Source organism: Mus caroli, unplaced genomic scaffold (assembly GCF_978045245.1).
Source record: "Mus caroli unplaced genomic scaffold, Mus_caroli_1 scaffold_9, whole genome shotgun sequence".
Classification (NCBI taxonomy): Eukaryota; Metazoa; Chordata; class Mammalia; order Rodentia; family Muridae; genus Mus; species Mus caroli.
Genome location: NW_028227264.1, coordinates 38,183,374 through 38,200,335, shown reverse-complemented (window position 1 = coordinate 38,200,335; position 16,962 = coordinate 38,183,374). Strand labels below are relative to the sequence as shown.

Below are 16,962 nucleotides of genomic sequence, written 5' to 3'. Positions count from 1 at the left end.
TTGAAATGAAGAATCAAGGCATTCTGTAATAGAACTCTAGAACTATTCTGATTTGATACAGCAAACACCTCTTAGGCAATTCCCAAATGTCTCTGTGTTTGAGCCCTCTCCAATGAATAGAGGCAACTCCCTTGTGATACACCAGGAGAAAATGGACAAATATTTGGAGAAGACAAATTGTTTAATAAATGCATATTGCTACTCTCAAGGAATCCAGGCCAGGTGGAGCCATAGCAATTTATCAGCAATTTCTAGAGATCCAAGTTTCCACATATAACTGCTAAAATGTTTTGACTGCCCTGGAATTTCCAGAGTCTTCTATAATGTACCATGTTCTAATGAACGTATTCAAAAATGCCTTTAGACATGCAAAACTTAGCTCAGTCAGGATCCCCACTATACCTAAGGCTGCATCTGATAACCAGAACCCAGTGACATCACTCACTTAAGACAATCAGACACAGTCCTAGAACCCCATGGCACCCACTGGACAGTGTATAAGCAGAGACCAAGAGCAAGGCTCATTCTGCACATCTGGAGAGATGGCACTGTGATCTGCCCTGCAGCTGGGGTTCCCCTCCAGATGCTGACCCTCAAGTCAGAACTACTCTTAGAGACTGGACCTGACCTTCTGCTAAGATTCACTGCACAGGTGAGCAGCCTGGGGGAGATAGGATTAGGACCATAGTTAGGGACTTAGTGTGTGAACATTGTATAAAGAATCTCAGCATAATAAAATATAACATTTTGTTATACTAACTATGCCTTCTCATACAAGTAAGATTTTGTGACTCCAAACAGGAGTCTCATTAGGAGATATGATGTTTTGTGGTGTGTGCAAAAAAGATATTTGTATTTGAGAAGTTGGGTAGTGCACCCATAGGGAGGCACCATGGATATGTAGAAGAGATAGTCCTTTGCTGAGCAAATCACCAGACATCCATATTCTGTCTGTTTGTTGGGACAAGGTTTTGCTATATAGCCCTGACTGTTCTGGAACTCAGAGATACCCCTGCCTCCCTCTCTGCACCTCTCTGCCTCTCTGCCTCTCTGCCTCTCTGCCTCTCTCTGCCTCTCTGCCTCTCTCTGCCTCTCTGCCTCTGCGCCTCTCTGCCTGTCTGCCTCTCTCTCTGCCTCTCTGCCTCTCCTCTGCCTCTCTGCCTCTCTCTCTGCCTCTCTGCCTCTCCTCTGCCTCTCTGCCTCTCTGCCTCTGCCTCCTGAGTTCTGGGATTAAAGACATGGAACACAACAACAGGCGATGGAGAGAATAACTTTGATACAGGAGAAACTTGTAGTAAAATTAATGCTATAAAAGATTTACTAAAAAACTTGCTTAGGAAATATTAAGTTATATGGAGTAGAATTTAGTTGAAGGGTCACTACCTCCAAGATTACTGTACTCACCAGGTGTGTTAGAAACTGTGAAAAAGAAAAAAATTTTTATCATAATTGAAGTTTAGGGTTGCTGAGGAAGTTTCTGCTAAATGTTTATTCAACATGACTAACCTCCAGTTAGGCTCTATCCCCATAAAGGACTTAGAGCCAGTCAGTGGGTCCATGTCAAAGAACATGCCTTTAACAGGCAACTCAAGTGGACAGGACAAAGTTACAACCATCATTGTGCCCTGATCTGCCTTAACTCTCCTGCACTCTTAACAGGAAAAACATAATTCTGCCAGGTGGGCAAGATGAGCCTGGGTGACAACTATGTGAAAAGAACAACACTGGTACACTCAAGAAACAAATCTAATATCTTTGTTGTATAATTCTTCCATGTGCCCAAGTCTCCAGACTTGCAGTCTCCTATGTCCGTTTAAATTGTTTGGCATATAACCTGGGGCCAGGACCTCAAAGAGACTTAAGGATGACAGCACCTGTGGAAAGAATAAGCCCACTGTGTGTGTGTGTGTGTGTGTGTGTGTGTGTGTGTGTGTGTGTGTATAAATGAGTAAGATCGGCAACTGGAAGCCTGTTCTTCTTTGGGCATTATTCACAGCCAGCCTTGTGGGTTTTTTGATGTTTGTAAAGAGCTTTTCCTTTAGTAATCTCTCTCTCTCTCTCTCTCTCTCTCTCTCTCTCTCTCTCTTTCTCTCTCTCTCTCTCTTTTCTTGGACCCACTCACTTTGGTCCTGCTCACTCTGGCCATATTTATTTCATATATATGGGTACACTGTCACTGTCTTCAGACACACCAGAAGAGGGCATCAGATCCCATTACAGATGGTTGTGAGCCACCATGTGGTTGCTGGGAATTGAACTCAGGACCTCTGGAAGAGCAGTCAGTGCTCTTAACCACTGAGCCATCTCTCCATACTTAATTTCTTAAGTATGCACAGTCATTTCTCACTGGGTAGGCATATTATTTCTGTAACAGTTTCATGGAAGAGTATTTGGAGATGAGGAAGTGTTTTTGAATTATTTACCTTACCCGTAGTGTTGCATTAAAGAATGCTAAAGACTTGTTTGGTTTTATATTTTATGGTTATATATTTTATGTATAGTATGGTGGTTTGAATATGCTTGGCCCAGTGAGTGGCATTACTAGAAGGTGTGGCCTTGCTGGAGAAGGCGTGACCATGTTGGAGGAAGTATGTCACTGTGGGGGTGGGCTTCGAGACCCTCATCCTAGCTGCCTGAGTACAGTCTGACCCTGGCTTCCTTTGGATGAAGATGTAGAACTCTCAGCTCCTCCGGTGCCATGCCTGCCTGGATGCTCTCATGTTTCCTGTCTTGATGATAATGGACTGAGAGAGAAAGAGAGATCTTTTATAAGTGAGTTAAGTGAGCCAGGCTCATACCTGGGTGTTGCTAGGTAACTGTTGGGTGGAGCTTAGAGGGAATGCTAACAGACACATAGGGAATACTTTTCTTCAAGATGAAACTCTCTTTTTATAGATTCATGCAGATGGACCATGGGCCTCTTTTATGTCATCTCCTTATCCTTCATGTAGAAATGAAAGTGAGATGGTTTTCAAAGGGAGAAACCCACAGGATTCAGAGTTTGTCTGACATCTGATAGAACAGTCCTTCCTTCACTTGGGAATTTAAAAAGAAAAATCAACTTAAGAATGTGCTACTATGGACATATACTAACACTTCAATACTTCATTTGAGTAATTATATGAAAAACCACTTTTATTGCTCCATTTTTGTTACTATTATTGTCCTTTTATGTTTTGGTTTGAGACAATGTATCATACACTGGCCTGGAAGTGGTCATCCTCCTGCCTCAGCCTTCTGAATTAAACACCTGCACTTCCATGTCAGTTTAGTACTATATTTGATCCGTCTTAAAATATGTCTTTTCTATACTTTAACATCTCTTGGAACAGGTCTTATATGAAATATATTTGTTTTCCATACAAATATGTAGTATACTTCATTAGTGTCTTAATTACTGAAATGCAGTAATTCTTTTCATTATGGCAATTATACTATTTTACAGTTAATTTTTAAAAGTTATGGTATTCTCACTGTGACATTCAGGCTGCTTCCAAATACCTGGGCTTAAGTGATTAATTCTCAGTATCCTAAGTATGGTGCTTAGAGAAAGCATGGCCCAGTACCTGAAGCTGTTACAGAGATGCTACGTCAGTGTATATCTGACAGTTGGGTCTGTTGTATTCTCAATGGGGGCAATAGTTACATTATAAACACTATTAAACAACAAGATAACTTTTAATTATTTTAACTTAAAATGAACCAGTCTTTCTCAGGAGTTGGAATGCTTGTACAGCCCCCTGGCCTTCTCCATGAACTTGAAACACCTGGGACTCCAGTGTACAGATGCAAGGGTGTTTCCTAACCAAGGATCAGGGATGAGGAAGGCTAGTTCTGTAAGTATGGCAAAGGTGGCCTGTGCTACCCTTAGATAAAGTCTAAAATTAATATTTTAGCTGAATGACATTGAACATCTACCATATTGCAGTATGTTTTCTCTTACCTGATTTCTATAAATTTGCTTTTGATAAAAGTGCTTTGTTTTAAGTGAACCAGCTCTGTCTGTGCACCCCTTCCTTATGACAGCCATGAGTTCGTCTTACTGACTTAACACCTTTGCACTGGTCAGGTGGATAAACGGATGCTAACGACTGCTGTTATTTGTTTATGCTCTATTTTTTCCTTAGGCAGATATTACAAATGACCTCTGCCTCCCTTTACTGCATTTTCTGAAGCTCTTACGCCTTAGGCAATTGCTGTGAAGCTTGATAAACAGGGAGTCTATCTTTTAGCCTCACTTTTGGAGGGCAGAGGACAGAGCCCAGGGAGATAAGCATGGTGGTAACAATGTGGCACACATTTCAAAACCCACAATGAGTCCCACCAACCAAAGGAGAATGGCTGTTGTGTAGGGTTACAACCTCTAGATGGTGAAGTTGCTGGCTCACAGACCACATTTTGGGTAAAGATAGTCCTCCTTTTGGGCGTCCCTGAGGACATTTGCTCCCTTTCTCCCTTTCTCCCATGACTCATGCACACACCACACAGTGTGTACAAAACAAAATACCCTGTACAAACATCCATAGCTGCAATCCAGTTATATTTACTCTTCTCTACTCACTCCATTGACTGAAGGTCATTTTTTTTTCGTGTCTGTAGAATACCAGTTTTTCTTTTTCCAACACTGGAGACTAAGTCCAGAGCCTTGTACATACTAGACAAGTGCTCTACCATGGAGCTATAGCTCTCGTCCAAGCTGCACGGATTCTACATCTTCTGCTGGCATGCATCTGAGGTGGGGCTACGCTGACACACACAGGCACTGTTCTTATGGGGCTTCACCCTTAATGCCGTCCTGTCATTGACATTCCTGAGATGATGGGCATATTCCTTATCTGTGATGGCCTGTAATGCTACAAGCCACATTTGGTCTGAGTTTAGCTCTTAAAATATGGCTTGCATGCTGGGTGGTGGTGGCACACACCTTTAATCCCAGCACTTGGGAGGCAGAGGCAGGCGGATTTCTGAGTTCGAGGCCAACCTGGTCTACAGAGTGAGTTCCAGGACAGCCAGGGCTACACAGAGAAACCATGTCTTGAAAAACAAACAAACAAACAAACAAACAAACAAAGGTTTACATTCATCTTCCTCACAGGACAATTTGGGGGTTATATCAATGAAAGGATGTCCTTAACATGGTCCCTTGTTCATACTGATTCAATAATTTTTATTATTTTAAATAATTATCAAATTTTATTTATTATATGGCTTGTATGATGGCAAATGTAATCATAATTTAAATATACCCAGCTTTATTGACTACTGGCTGCTGTACTGGAGGTCTAGCCAGTTATCAAGAATCGAGTTATCACATACAGAGGTGTTGCCAGGAGGCATTTATCCCTTGTTCCTCTGGAAATTAACAGGAACTAGCAGAAATATTGTGTAAATGCTTTATTAAATTGCATAATTTAAATTGCTACCATCTTTGAGAAAGGCCTAGACTCTGGGGCTGGAAAGATGGCTCAGCAGTTAGGAGCACTGAATGCTCTTTCAGAGGACCTGGGTTCAATTCCCAGCACCCACGTGGCAGCTCACAATGTCTGTAGCTCCAATCTGAAACACAGACACACAGGCAGGGAAAGCACCAATGCACATAAAATAAAAAGAAATTCTTTTTAAACAGGGGAGGGCCTAGACTCAAGGTCACTTGCGTAGACACTAGAGCTGAGAGGTACCAAAGATGTGTATAAAATCACAGTTGGTTATGAAGAGGCTTTCGACTCCCTTCCTAAATGGACCATGGTCAGCGTTTGAGCTGGGCTGAACAAGAGTCAAATATTTTGTCTCTTTCTTGACGACTTCCTCATGTATAAAGTGCACACACCCCCACCCCCTGCTTTCTCTCTCACATTAGTCCATCTCCCATAACTCTTGGTTACCAGAAGACTGGGTTCAGCAATTACCGTCTATTCTTACTCTTATGGTCCAATGTTTTATGTTGTTGCCTTACACTTTTAACTTCAGAATTCACTTAGTATCGGGTCGCTTAAATTTATTGAGATGTTTGTGGGCTATCTGGAGTGTTATGTTTCAGAGTCATCGCGTGGGACAAACAGCTTGAAGGTTAGCCCTTGTAGCTCGTGAAGAGTATAAGTGAACAAACTCTATCCTTTCCCACCAGCTTTAACTGCCAAGGCTTGCTCTCTCTTGTGCAAAGGACAAGAGTATAAAGGTGTAATTGGCAGTGGATGAGTAAAACCCTAAACAGAGCTCCAGGGCTCCAGAATGGCTGCTCTAACTGGACAATGAAATGTACAGTTTGGGACTGGGCAAACTTTTGAGTGGTTTCCTTAATCTAGCCATATGATGTTTTTATTTGTGTGTTCATTATAATAAAGATATTTTATTTAATAAATTAAATGGTATAAGGTTCTTTGATTTTAATGATGATAGAACATTTATATAACAAATATATTTACCGACTTTCATATTTGCACCTCAGTGACAATACAGACACTCACATCGCTGTGTATCCAACCACTAGAATCAGCACCAAAAAACTCATCTTGTAAAACTAAAACTCTCTTTTGTACACGAGCACTCCATCCCACACACCTGTGCTCCCGCTGACATCCGCCACTCTAAATTCTTTGCCTGTGGTTTGAGTCAGTACCTTATGCAGGTATAATGATATCAAACCTGTCATTTTTATTAGCTTCTCTCACATGCCTTTGACTCATCAGTGTTGTGACACTCGCCAGCACTGCTTCCCATGTTCAGCTACTTCTGTAGTGGACACTTGAGTTGCTTCCACTTTTTTTTTGTTACTATGAATGATGTTGCTGGGAATCACTTCAAGTAATGTTTTCAAATCTTTGAGGATAACTAAAGTTTTACCAGAGTGAGACATGGATATGACAAATTGTATTTTTTTGTTTGTTTGTTTTTCGAGACAGGGTTTCTCTGTGTAGCCCTGGCTGTTGTGGAACTCACTCTGTAGACCAGGCTGTCCTCAAACTCAGAGATCTGCCTGCCTCTGCCTCCAAAGGCATGCACCACCACTGCCTGGCAGCAATTGTATTTTTTTAATATTAAAATAATTCATTTTTAATTTTCAATAAATATTTGCAATACAGTCATATCCCTAATGATAAATCAACTGTTCTGAGTTAGCAAGAAATTAGGTTTATAAAATTTTTCTAAGAAAAAATATATCCATTATGTAGCATTTAATAATAAAGCTGTCTGAAGAGGTCAAATGTGACACACCTGTGGCAAGTTTTAAAAGACCATGAATCAAAACACAGTATCAATATATGCCTATTCTATAACTTCAAAATCTTAATATATGCCTATTCTGGGACATCAATCTAGTCACTGTATGTTTCCTCATCACTACTCCTTTCCGCTTCCACCTCTAAAATGAGCCCTGATTATAGAACAGGGAGCCCGTTATGGGACCCTTGATATCACCCATTAAAATTCTGGCTGTGGTACCATGTGGTACACACCTTTAATCCCAGTATTTGGGAGTCAGAGGAAGGTGGATCTCTGAGTTTTGAGGCTAGCCTAGTCTACAGATTGAGTTCTAGAATAGCCAGAGCTACACAGAGAAACACCCTTCCCCACTCCTCCCTAGATTTTTCTTTTTTTTGTTGTTGTTGTCTTAACAAAGGGGTGCTAATGCTACTAAATATCTAACACAAGTCAGACCCCTACAACAAGAGGATCCAGGGCCAGCCATGATAGAGTCAAAGGTTTTCCCAACTCTTTAGAGTAGAACTCAGTCCCACCTTATGACTAACCATCTTTTTCACTAGGACTGTAAGCAGATTTTGCTGCATAGCTAATCAGTTACCATTACTACCAAAAGTAACAGTTACCTTTAAGTAGTAAAATAATAACTTCAGGATGGCTAAAGCACAAAATCAACCGAGAATGACAAAAACTAGTATACAGAACTGGCCTTTTAAATCTGTGGGTCAAACCTCCAGGGGCTCAAGCAACTATCTATTAATATTTGATCTGTACTGCACATGCAGACTTCTCCTTATCATAAAGTATAGTACAACAATCATTTACATGAGCATTTACGCTGTGTTCAGTGCCACGACCACGCCAGAGATGAGGTGAAGTGTTGGGGACGATGTGCATAAGTTATATGCAAATACAGTATCATCTTCATTAGACTTGAGCATCCAGGGTATTGGTTATACAGGGATTCCTGAGATTAATCATCCTGTATGAAGACTGAGAGAGCCACGTACTTTCCTCTGAACCTGCTCTGTCTGTTATTACTGCTGTTACAATTATCTTTAGGATTAGGGACTCAACAGCCATGACATCATGCCTACAAGATAATCATGGTACACTGAGTTGTATCCTGAACCCTGGACATTTAACCTCTTAGTGCTGTTTCAAAGCAGCCAAGCAGTGCCTTCTGCTCAATTTTCTGATGTAGATAAAAATCGATAGATATAAAAAACACTTGGCAATTAGCAAAGTGTTCTGAAAGTGTCTGTCAAAATGTAAAATATGAGTTCTAGTTATTTCCTCAATCTTGTCATAACCAGGAATTTGGACAGGCTAAATTAAATTTTACTTATAGCATAATTTCACAATAACCTCGCCTAAATGTCTTTTACAAACATCAGTGCATATATATGGGATATATAATATAAAACTGTAAGTCGGTTGAGTTTTTCTTTTCTCGAAACAAATTCTGGTTGTAAAATACCTATGTATCATACAAGAGGGCCCAACTTAAAACCAAACCAAATCATTCTTACCAGGTAGAAAAACTTTCAAATCATTTACACATTCACAATCTATGTATTTTCTCATGGTCAACAAGTGGACTCAAATGGTTTAAGTTATCCCACCATTTGAAGAGGAAAGTATCTGCAATAATATTAAACCACGGAGTTAATTTCACCACTGGCTGCTTTCTTCAAAATTTCTCTGAGTTCTTCCTTTAATACATAGCAATAGCTTTTAATCTCGTTGGGATCTGGATTCAAGGTGACATTGTCCTCAGAAACAGAATGTAATCAACTTCATGTTCACCCAGATACCATCAGATTGGGCCTTGTAATAAACTCTTGTTAGATAATTCATTTAGATCAACCTCTTGCAAGGGTATTCCCAGCTTTTAGGCGCCTCTGTGCCACTCACTTCACACCGATGGCGTTGTTCTCTTCCGGCTCGCCTGGGTTACTTAATGGATGACTACAGCAACTATTGGTGAAACAACCTAGAAAGGTAATTTTAGCATCTGATCTCTGCTGTAACAGGAGCTTATTTTCAGTATTAAACAAGAAGACACTAAAAGCTCGATGTATTAATCCTTTGTCGATGTTTTCATTAAGGTGACAATTTTTCTTGGTGTCAGCCCCAGTTTTATTGTCATTTTCATCAATAAGAATACACATCTCTGCTAGAAGCTGAACCTGTTTCTCATTAAGATGGCTGGTATTTACTTCAGGCATTGTGACAGAATGTCTGATCTGACCTGGAACACAGAGATTCTAGCTGGAGGTGCTCAACCATTGTATTCTTAAAATTATGATATTCTTTTAGCTTTACTATGTGGGCTTAGTCCTAATCCTATTTATCCAGAAGAGACCAGCTATAATAAGAGGACACAGAACACTTTCCCAAGCGTTGTTTCAAATCTGCATGGTATGCTGGTACAGTGGTGGCAGACACGCTGTGGGAGTAACCAACCATTCTCTGTTGAATTTAAGGCCTACACCATGAGATGGAGCCCATGACTGCCACTATTGGGTGGCCAAGAACGTGAGACTAGATAGACCATGGACTTAGGGGAAAACCCAATACTATTACTCTGCTAAAGGAATGCAGCAATGACTCCTAATGACATGCTGCTATACCTGTAGATCAGCATCTCACTTAGCCATCACCAGAGAAGCTTCCTCTCTGGAGGAGTACAGAGAATGCAGGGACCCACAGTTGCATAATGTTCCGAGAGTGAGAGAGATGGGAACACTTAGTCCTAAATGGGATGCCATCATCAAACTGCCCCCTTCAGGACTCAGGGAGCTACGTAGAAAAAGAGGCAGACAAGTTGTAAGAGACATGAGAATGGAAGATACCAAGGAATCAGTGACTTCTAGACACTACCAGCCTGAGGTGCATATAAACTCACAGAGACCAGAGCAGCATGCACAGGTCCAAGGCAGACTGGGTCCAAGCACTGGGAGAGGTGGACACATGCCTCCATCCATAACGCAGAAGCTATCTCCCACTGCCAATCACTTGCAAAGCAAAAATCACTTTCCCCCAATGGAGTCTCAGTGTAGTAAGAGAAAATTTAATGGAATATTTGGAGATTTTTGTCTTCTAATACTTTGGGCATTTTTTAAACTTGTTGGTCTTTTGCTTATATATTATGGCTTCAGATTTTATGTTTTTATAGGTTTTGTGTGTGTGCATGTGTCTCAGCATGTGTGTGGTATATGTGTTTCTTGTACATTTTTCTGTATTATTTTATTGTTTGGGGGGGGTGTTTGTTTGGATAGCTGTTTTCTAAAGAGACAGAGAAAGAAAGTGTGGAGTTGGATGGCTGAGGAGGATCTCAGAAGAGATGCCCAGGTCAGAATATATCATGTGAAAAGATACTTTAAATTTAAAAAGGTATTGTTTCAAATTGTAGGTAGGTGTCTGACCTGTGACGATAGGTCTCACCCAGGTAGTGAGAGAACAAACTCAGAAAGTGTGCAAAACTGTGTTTCTAGATTGTTGTATATTTTAAACAACTGTTTTGAGAGCTGAGCACATGCTAGGTACTTCCGACTTAATGAACTTCCACTCTTATCCTTGGAGTTCTGTTTATCACTATTTGCATTAGGAATTGAGACATGAAGGAAATGTTAGGAAATGTGGTCTACTTATATAAGTGAGGCACTGGAGGTGAGCCTCTGAAGGATGCTTCTTGTCCATGTCTATCCCTGTGTCTGTTTCCTGGCTTCCAGGAGGCAAATGGATCTGCCTCACCATGCCCTTCTTCACGATGCCCCTCCTCACCATAGGCCCTTAAACAACAGAGATGGTTGTGTATCAGGTGAAGCCTGTGGAAGGTGAGCCTGGACCTTCTCTTATGTGTTAAGCAGCTTCCCTCATGGATTTTTGGCACCTGGGTGAAAGTGCTGACTGCTCAGGGCTTGGTCTTACTTTTCTGCTAACTGAATAGTGCTGTATTATATGAACCATTTTCTACTTGGGCTGCCTTGGAAGGAGGGGTGTGTGCCAGAGAATCATGCACTGGGCTAGTCTGAGCCTCTCACAGCAGCTCTGCCCTTCTTTAGAACTGTTCCCTCCTCCTCTTTCTAGGCTCCCATCCTCTGTGAGTAAACGCCCGCCATTGTTCTAGTGGGACTAGCTGCTGGCGTTTCTGGTCAACCCATGAAGGGGTGAGTGTTTGGCTTTAGGTCTGCCCCTCTGCTCCCTTCTAGAGAGCTGGTTATCTCCCACTCCTGCACCCACTACTCTGAACGCACAGGCACTTAACGCTCAGCAGGAAGTTTCATTTTCAGTCTATTCCAGGGTAGACTGGGCTCAGTGATTGATGTTAATGGATACTTGAATGATGCTAGTAGACCCCAAGAAAAACATTATTTCAAATATAATGGGGGGCAGGGAACCCAGCTAATTGTAAATTTCTTTTTGTAAAAGTCTATTAGTCAAAGTTAGTAGACTCTATTTTTTAAAACTTACTTAGTGTGTATGTATTCCATGTATGTGCAGGTACCCCTTGGAGGCCAGAGAGGTCAGTTCTTTCCATCTGCTGGATTGAATTCAGCTAGCCAAGCTGGCATGGAAAATCTGTCACCCACTGGGCCACCTCTCCAGGCTTGACTCAGAGGCAGATGCATTCCTGAACTCCTTAAGCTGGAGTTCTAGGCAGTTGTGAGCATCTCTGTATGGATGCTGAGAACTGAACTCTGGTCTTCTAGGAGAGCAGCAAGAACATTTAACTGCTGAGCGATGTCTCCTGTCTCTGAACTGTACTTTTTATCCAGAATAAGCGCTAATACAACAGGGTAGCCTTTACACTTGCAAGAGCTATGAATGGATCTCTTTTGTGGGAGATAGAATTACACCCTAAACCTGTGGACCAAAAAGTCTCCAAGCTCCTGCAGCTCAGTCAGTTGACAGGCACTGACCAAAGACTTGCTGTGCTCAGTGAGCACTGCTCTGGGGTGACACGGCACGCAATCCCCTGCCTGGGCAGAGCTAGTCTCGCTCTTGAGAGCGGTTAAGAGGCCGCAGTTACAAAGCCAGGCATCAAGTACAACCTGATGGAGTGCCAGAGACAAGATGCACTTAATCGTTTGCTCTTTGAGAATTCTCAAATACTTCATTTGCAGTTTTTTTTTTCTTTTTAGCACAATTCATATGGGTTAATGTACCTAAACCCAAAAACAGCAGCATCAACAAGAAGTGCCAGAAAACCAGCATCGGGGTTTGTGCAGTGGAGCTAAGAGAGCAAGCACTACAGAGGTTGAATTAGATCTCAGGTTACAGCTCCTAATACCCAAGGGTGACCAAGGGGTTCAGTTTTCAGCTCTGTTCCTTATCGCTTACAGAAAATGCAACTTCTGGGAGGTGTGTGTCCTCTTCTGAGTTAAGACAACCTTTGGGACTTTTAATCCTTTTAACCTTGCTTTATTTTAAAATTGTGCGTGTGGCGTGTGTGCGTGCATGTGTGTGTGTGTGTGTACATGGCTTTACACATATGTGGAGGTCGAAGGGCAACATTTTAAAAGTCAGTTCTTTCCATCTGCTGGATTGAATTCAGCTAGCCAAGCTGGCATGGAAAATCTGTCACCCACTGGGCCACCTCTCCAGGCTTGACTCAGAGGCAGATGCATTCCTGAAAGGTCAGTTCACCTGATGAGCGCCTGAGAAGGCTTAACTGAAAATAAATTTGATGGAAAAACAAAAACCTGTGAAGGTCTGTAAATTTGCAGCCTTGTGTCAGAAACAGAGGAACTGTAGGCACCCGTGGTCATCATGTTCATGATAAAAGTCACAAGTCCTCATAACGGAGAATGCAGGAACAGAAAAACACACAGACCTGCCCTCGATAGAGTACAGGTTTATGAGTAATGATCAAGGTTTTATTGTTTTAAACACAACCAGGAGGTTGATATTGCCATTCTTATCTTGGAGTACAAAGTGCTTTTCTCTGGACTGTGACATGAGAATCATTTAATAATCCTGAAGGAGGCCAAAGTGCCTTCTGCTTCTGCCCTACCAGAGCCCATGAGCTCCGAGAAGAGAGAGGACCCTGGAGAAACTGACCTTTGAGCTCAGCGTAGTGTAACCTCAGGCACAGCTGAGGACCAGTGCCTTTGGGGATGCAGACAGCTGGAACAGAGACTGATTTCCAGGCTGGTGACTCCTTGTGTGCTCTTTGTGGGTGATTTTACTGTGTGCCCCCCTGAAGGACAAGCTGAGATGAGGAGATGCCATTTGCTGTTAGCATCGATGCTGCTCGCTCAAGTATGGAGAAAGGTGGATTCTGTCAGAACACAAGCAGCTCCAGGCTCAGCAGCTTCGACTTCCTGCATACCATAGTGCAAGTGTGGCAATCACAGGAAAAGTAACAAGAGTCTGCTCTCTCCTTCCTCTACATAGGTTCCAGGAGTCAAACTCAGGTCTTCAGGCTTGGGGGCAAGCACCCTTAACTGCTGAGCCACCTTGCCCATCCTTTAAATTATTGTGTGTTTGTGTGGTGTGTCTGTGTAAGTGCACTATAGTGTGTGTGGAAGTCAGAGGTCAACTTGTGAGAGCCAGTCCTCTTCTTGGGTTCTCACTGCGGGTTCTGGGGACCAAAGTGAAGCCATTAGGATGGTGTAGCAAACCCTTTTTACCCACTGAGCCATCTTGCCAGCCCTGACATTTTGATCTGTGTGCCTCTAAAGCCCATACTGATTTTCTAAGCTATTCTTTGTTTTCTCACAGTTGCCATATATAATCTGACCTCTAAGTGTGTATTTAACCCCTTCACTGCTAGTTCATTCACTATAATGTGGCCTTTGTTCCCCACACACCTACAGATCTGTTCTAGCTCCAGGGACAATTCTAGTCCTTGGGAACACGTTAATATGGTCACTTGTGTATCAATAACTTAAGTGACAGACTTTCCAGTCATTGTATGGATGCTGGGATGTGTTGGGAAGCAAATCTGACATGATCACTGTCAACAAGAGTGTAGAGTGTGATGGCAACAACCAATCAGAACACAGCAGCTCGTCGGAAGGGGACAGGTGACCTGAATAGGCATGATAAATGGGCAAGTCTCCTGTTTTCCACCTTGGGGCTGGAACTCAGGTCCTTGTATACACTAGAGAAGTACTCTACCAGTGAACTTGAACCCTAGACTAACAAGTCTCTTTTAGCCCTCCGAGAGGAGGAGCTTTTGGTGAAGTGTGGTGTGGTTTGTGCTTATAATCTCAGAACGTGGAAGGCCAAGGCAGGAGGCTTCTAATCTACCAGAGGATACAGAGTCAATTTGGGGCCAGCCTGGAATATACAGCTTTCTTTTCAAACAGGGTCTCTTGTTACCAGGCCAGATTCAAACTCAGAATTGTAGCCAAGGCTGGCCCTGCCTTACTGATCTGGCCTCTACTTCCCAAGGGCTGTGATCAGAGCCATGCACCACCATACCAGACAAGAAAAGCCACTTGATGGATCCATCCAGTTTTCTTTCTGTTTCTGATTTCTCAGTGTCTTCTGTGAACAAAGCCAAATACCTCTGTTCAGCTCAGCTTGATGCGATTCTGTCTCATAGAGTTAGATTCTACCTAATCCTAGCATCCATAATCGAAGTCGATTGTATCCTTAAAGTAAATTTGATGTAATTAAACTTTGGCAGAGAGGAAGCCAGATTTTAGAAATATCTGTAGAAGTAAAACTGATGGTGTGGTCGTGCACACCTGCATCTCCTAACTTGTGGGAGGCAGAAGCAGGAGGGTCAGGAGTTCAAGGTCATCCTTGACTCTGACTCAAAACTGAACCAAAACAAAAAGATAACATATTAAGCTGATATACCTGGGAAACAGTTTCTATTTTGTTAATCTTATTTTGCTAATAGATGTGCACTGGCCAAACCCACTAGTTGTGGTAGGGCACCTTTCCCACATCATCTTCCCTTCTCTTTCCATTACTTTGTTTTCCATCAAGTGTCTCTCAAAGGCACTCTCTAGGATTAGTCACCTCTGTCTCTTTTACAAAATGTCCAAGGTAACAGACTCATAGAAAGAAAGGTTTATTTTGGTCATGAGCCCAGAGGATTCAATCTGGAGTTGCTTGGCCTGGCTGCTCTGGGTCTAGACAAACAGATAAGCATGGCAGGATGCTCAAGTAGAAGATGGCTTCTCACATGGAAGCAAACGGATTGGCCCTTTGGGTGCCATGACAGGAAAGGAAGGAGGGAGGGAGAGAGGGAAGAGGGAGAAAGGGAGGGAGGGAGGAAGAGGAGAAGCTGGGGCAGTTTCACTTGCTTTCCCTTTAGGACTTTGATCAAGCAGATAACTGACACTAAAGGTCTTGCTGTGACTTAGGAACTATCTCTGCTGTGGTACCCAAGTTTTTCCAGAAATTACTGACTGGGCCAAAATACAGCAGTGTAAGGTCAGGCTAGAGAACCATACCTGACTTCTATGTCACATCTGCAGCCACTCAGTAATTCCTATAACTTTGAGGATAAGGAACTGATAGCTTATTAAATTTTACATTACTGAAAGCCAGAAGATATGGGTCTCCCTTTGCACAGACAGCCTTGGTACTTTAGTAATTTTAGAACTATTATTAAAAAAAGAAAAAAAAAAGACACTGCTATCCAAATTATGAGCTTACAAGAACAGCTAAACTCACAGAAAAGAAAACATAATTCATTCCATCTTCAAAAAGCCAAAGATCTTTGTAACTATTGCAAAAAGCCCAGCCATTTCAAGAAGACTCCAAGAAACTGAAATAGGAATTCTCCCACTGAAGTAGCAGGCCTGAGAGAACTTGAAAGAAAATGGAGAACAGAACAGGGCTGCTCCCCAAAATAAGGGAGGTTTTCATTGCTACCATGGTAAGAGAAATGGAATATTAACCAACAGGAAACAAAGCCTGGGGCTACTGGGTTAATTCCTACCAGGCTTAAAATCAACCTCAGCATAAAAATAAAACGCAAGTGGTGGGAATTACTAATTTATCCTTATTGACTTTAAGGCAAATCCTATTGTCTTAGTGCTGTTCTATGGCTAGGAAGAAGGACCACGGCAATTCTTATAAAGGGGAGCATTGAACTGGGGCTGACTTACAGTTCAGAGTCTTCGTCTATTACGCTCATGGCAGGGGACAGGAGCTGAGAGTTCTACATCCAGATCAGCAGGCAGAAGAAAGAGAGAGACACTGGGGCCCTACTTCAGCATCTGACACTTCATAGCCCACCCCTAGTGGCACACTTCCTCCAACAGTCATAGCTACTCTAACAAGGCCACACATTCTAGTCCCTTCAAATTGTGCCTCTCCCTATGAGCCAATGGGAGCCACTTTCATTCAAACCACTACACCTAAAATTTAAATAGGAAGAGACTAAGGCATCCCCTCTTTCTACTGGTAAACGGTGTCCCTGTTCATTTGTTGAGATGTGACTCTTTGGAAACAAAACGCTCACATATTCACCTCCCAAAGCTGGTAGTATCTTTCTTTAATTCAGGAACACTGAAAAGCCCCTATCCCAACATTTTCTCCATGCCACTTGTGAAGGGATCAAACAAGACCTTATAGAAGAAAACCAAATTCCACAAATTTCAGGAGAGTTTGTGCAAAACAAACAAACAAACAAACAAACAAAAAACAGATGTAGAATGAATAAGATTAACTGTGCCAGTTAAGGTAACAATAAATAAAAGCAAACCCTTGCCTAATATAAAAGATAAATACCCTTGAGGCAAGAAGTTCCAATGGACTCAAACCCATCATAGGAAACTATCAAGA

General features: G+C 42.1%; 1 pseudogene; it reads right to left on the bottom strand.

Annotated features, from left to right (window-relative positions):
- Positions 1 to 8,764: 8,764 nt before the first annotated feature.
- Positions 8,765 to 9,446, bottom strand: LOC110304015 (isopentenyl-diphosphate Delta-isomerase 1 pseudogene; annotated as a pseudogene).
- Positions 9,447 to 16,962: the final 7,516 nt, after the last annotated feature.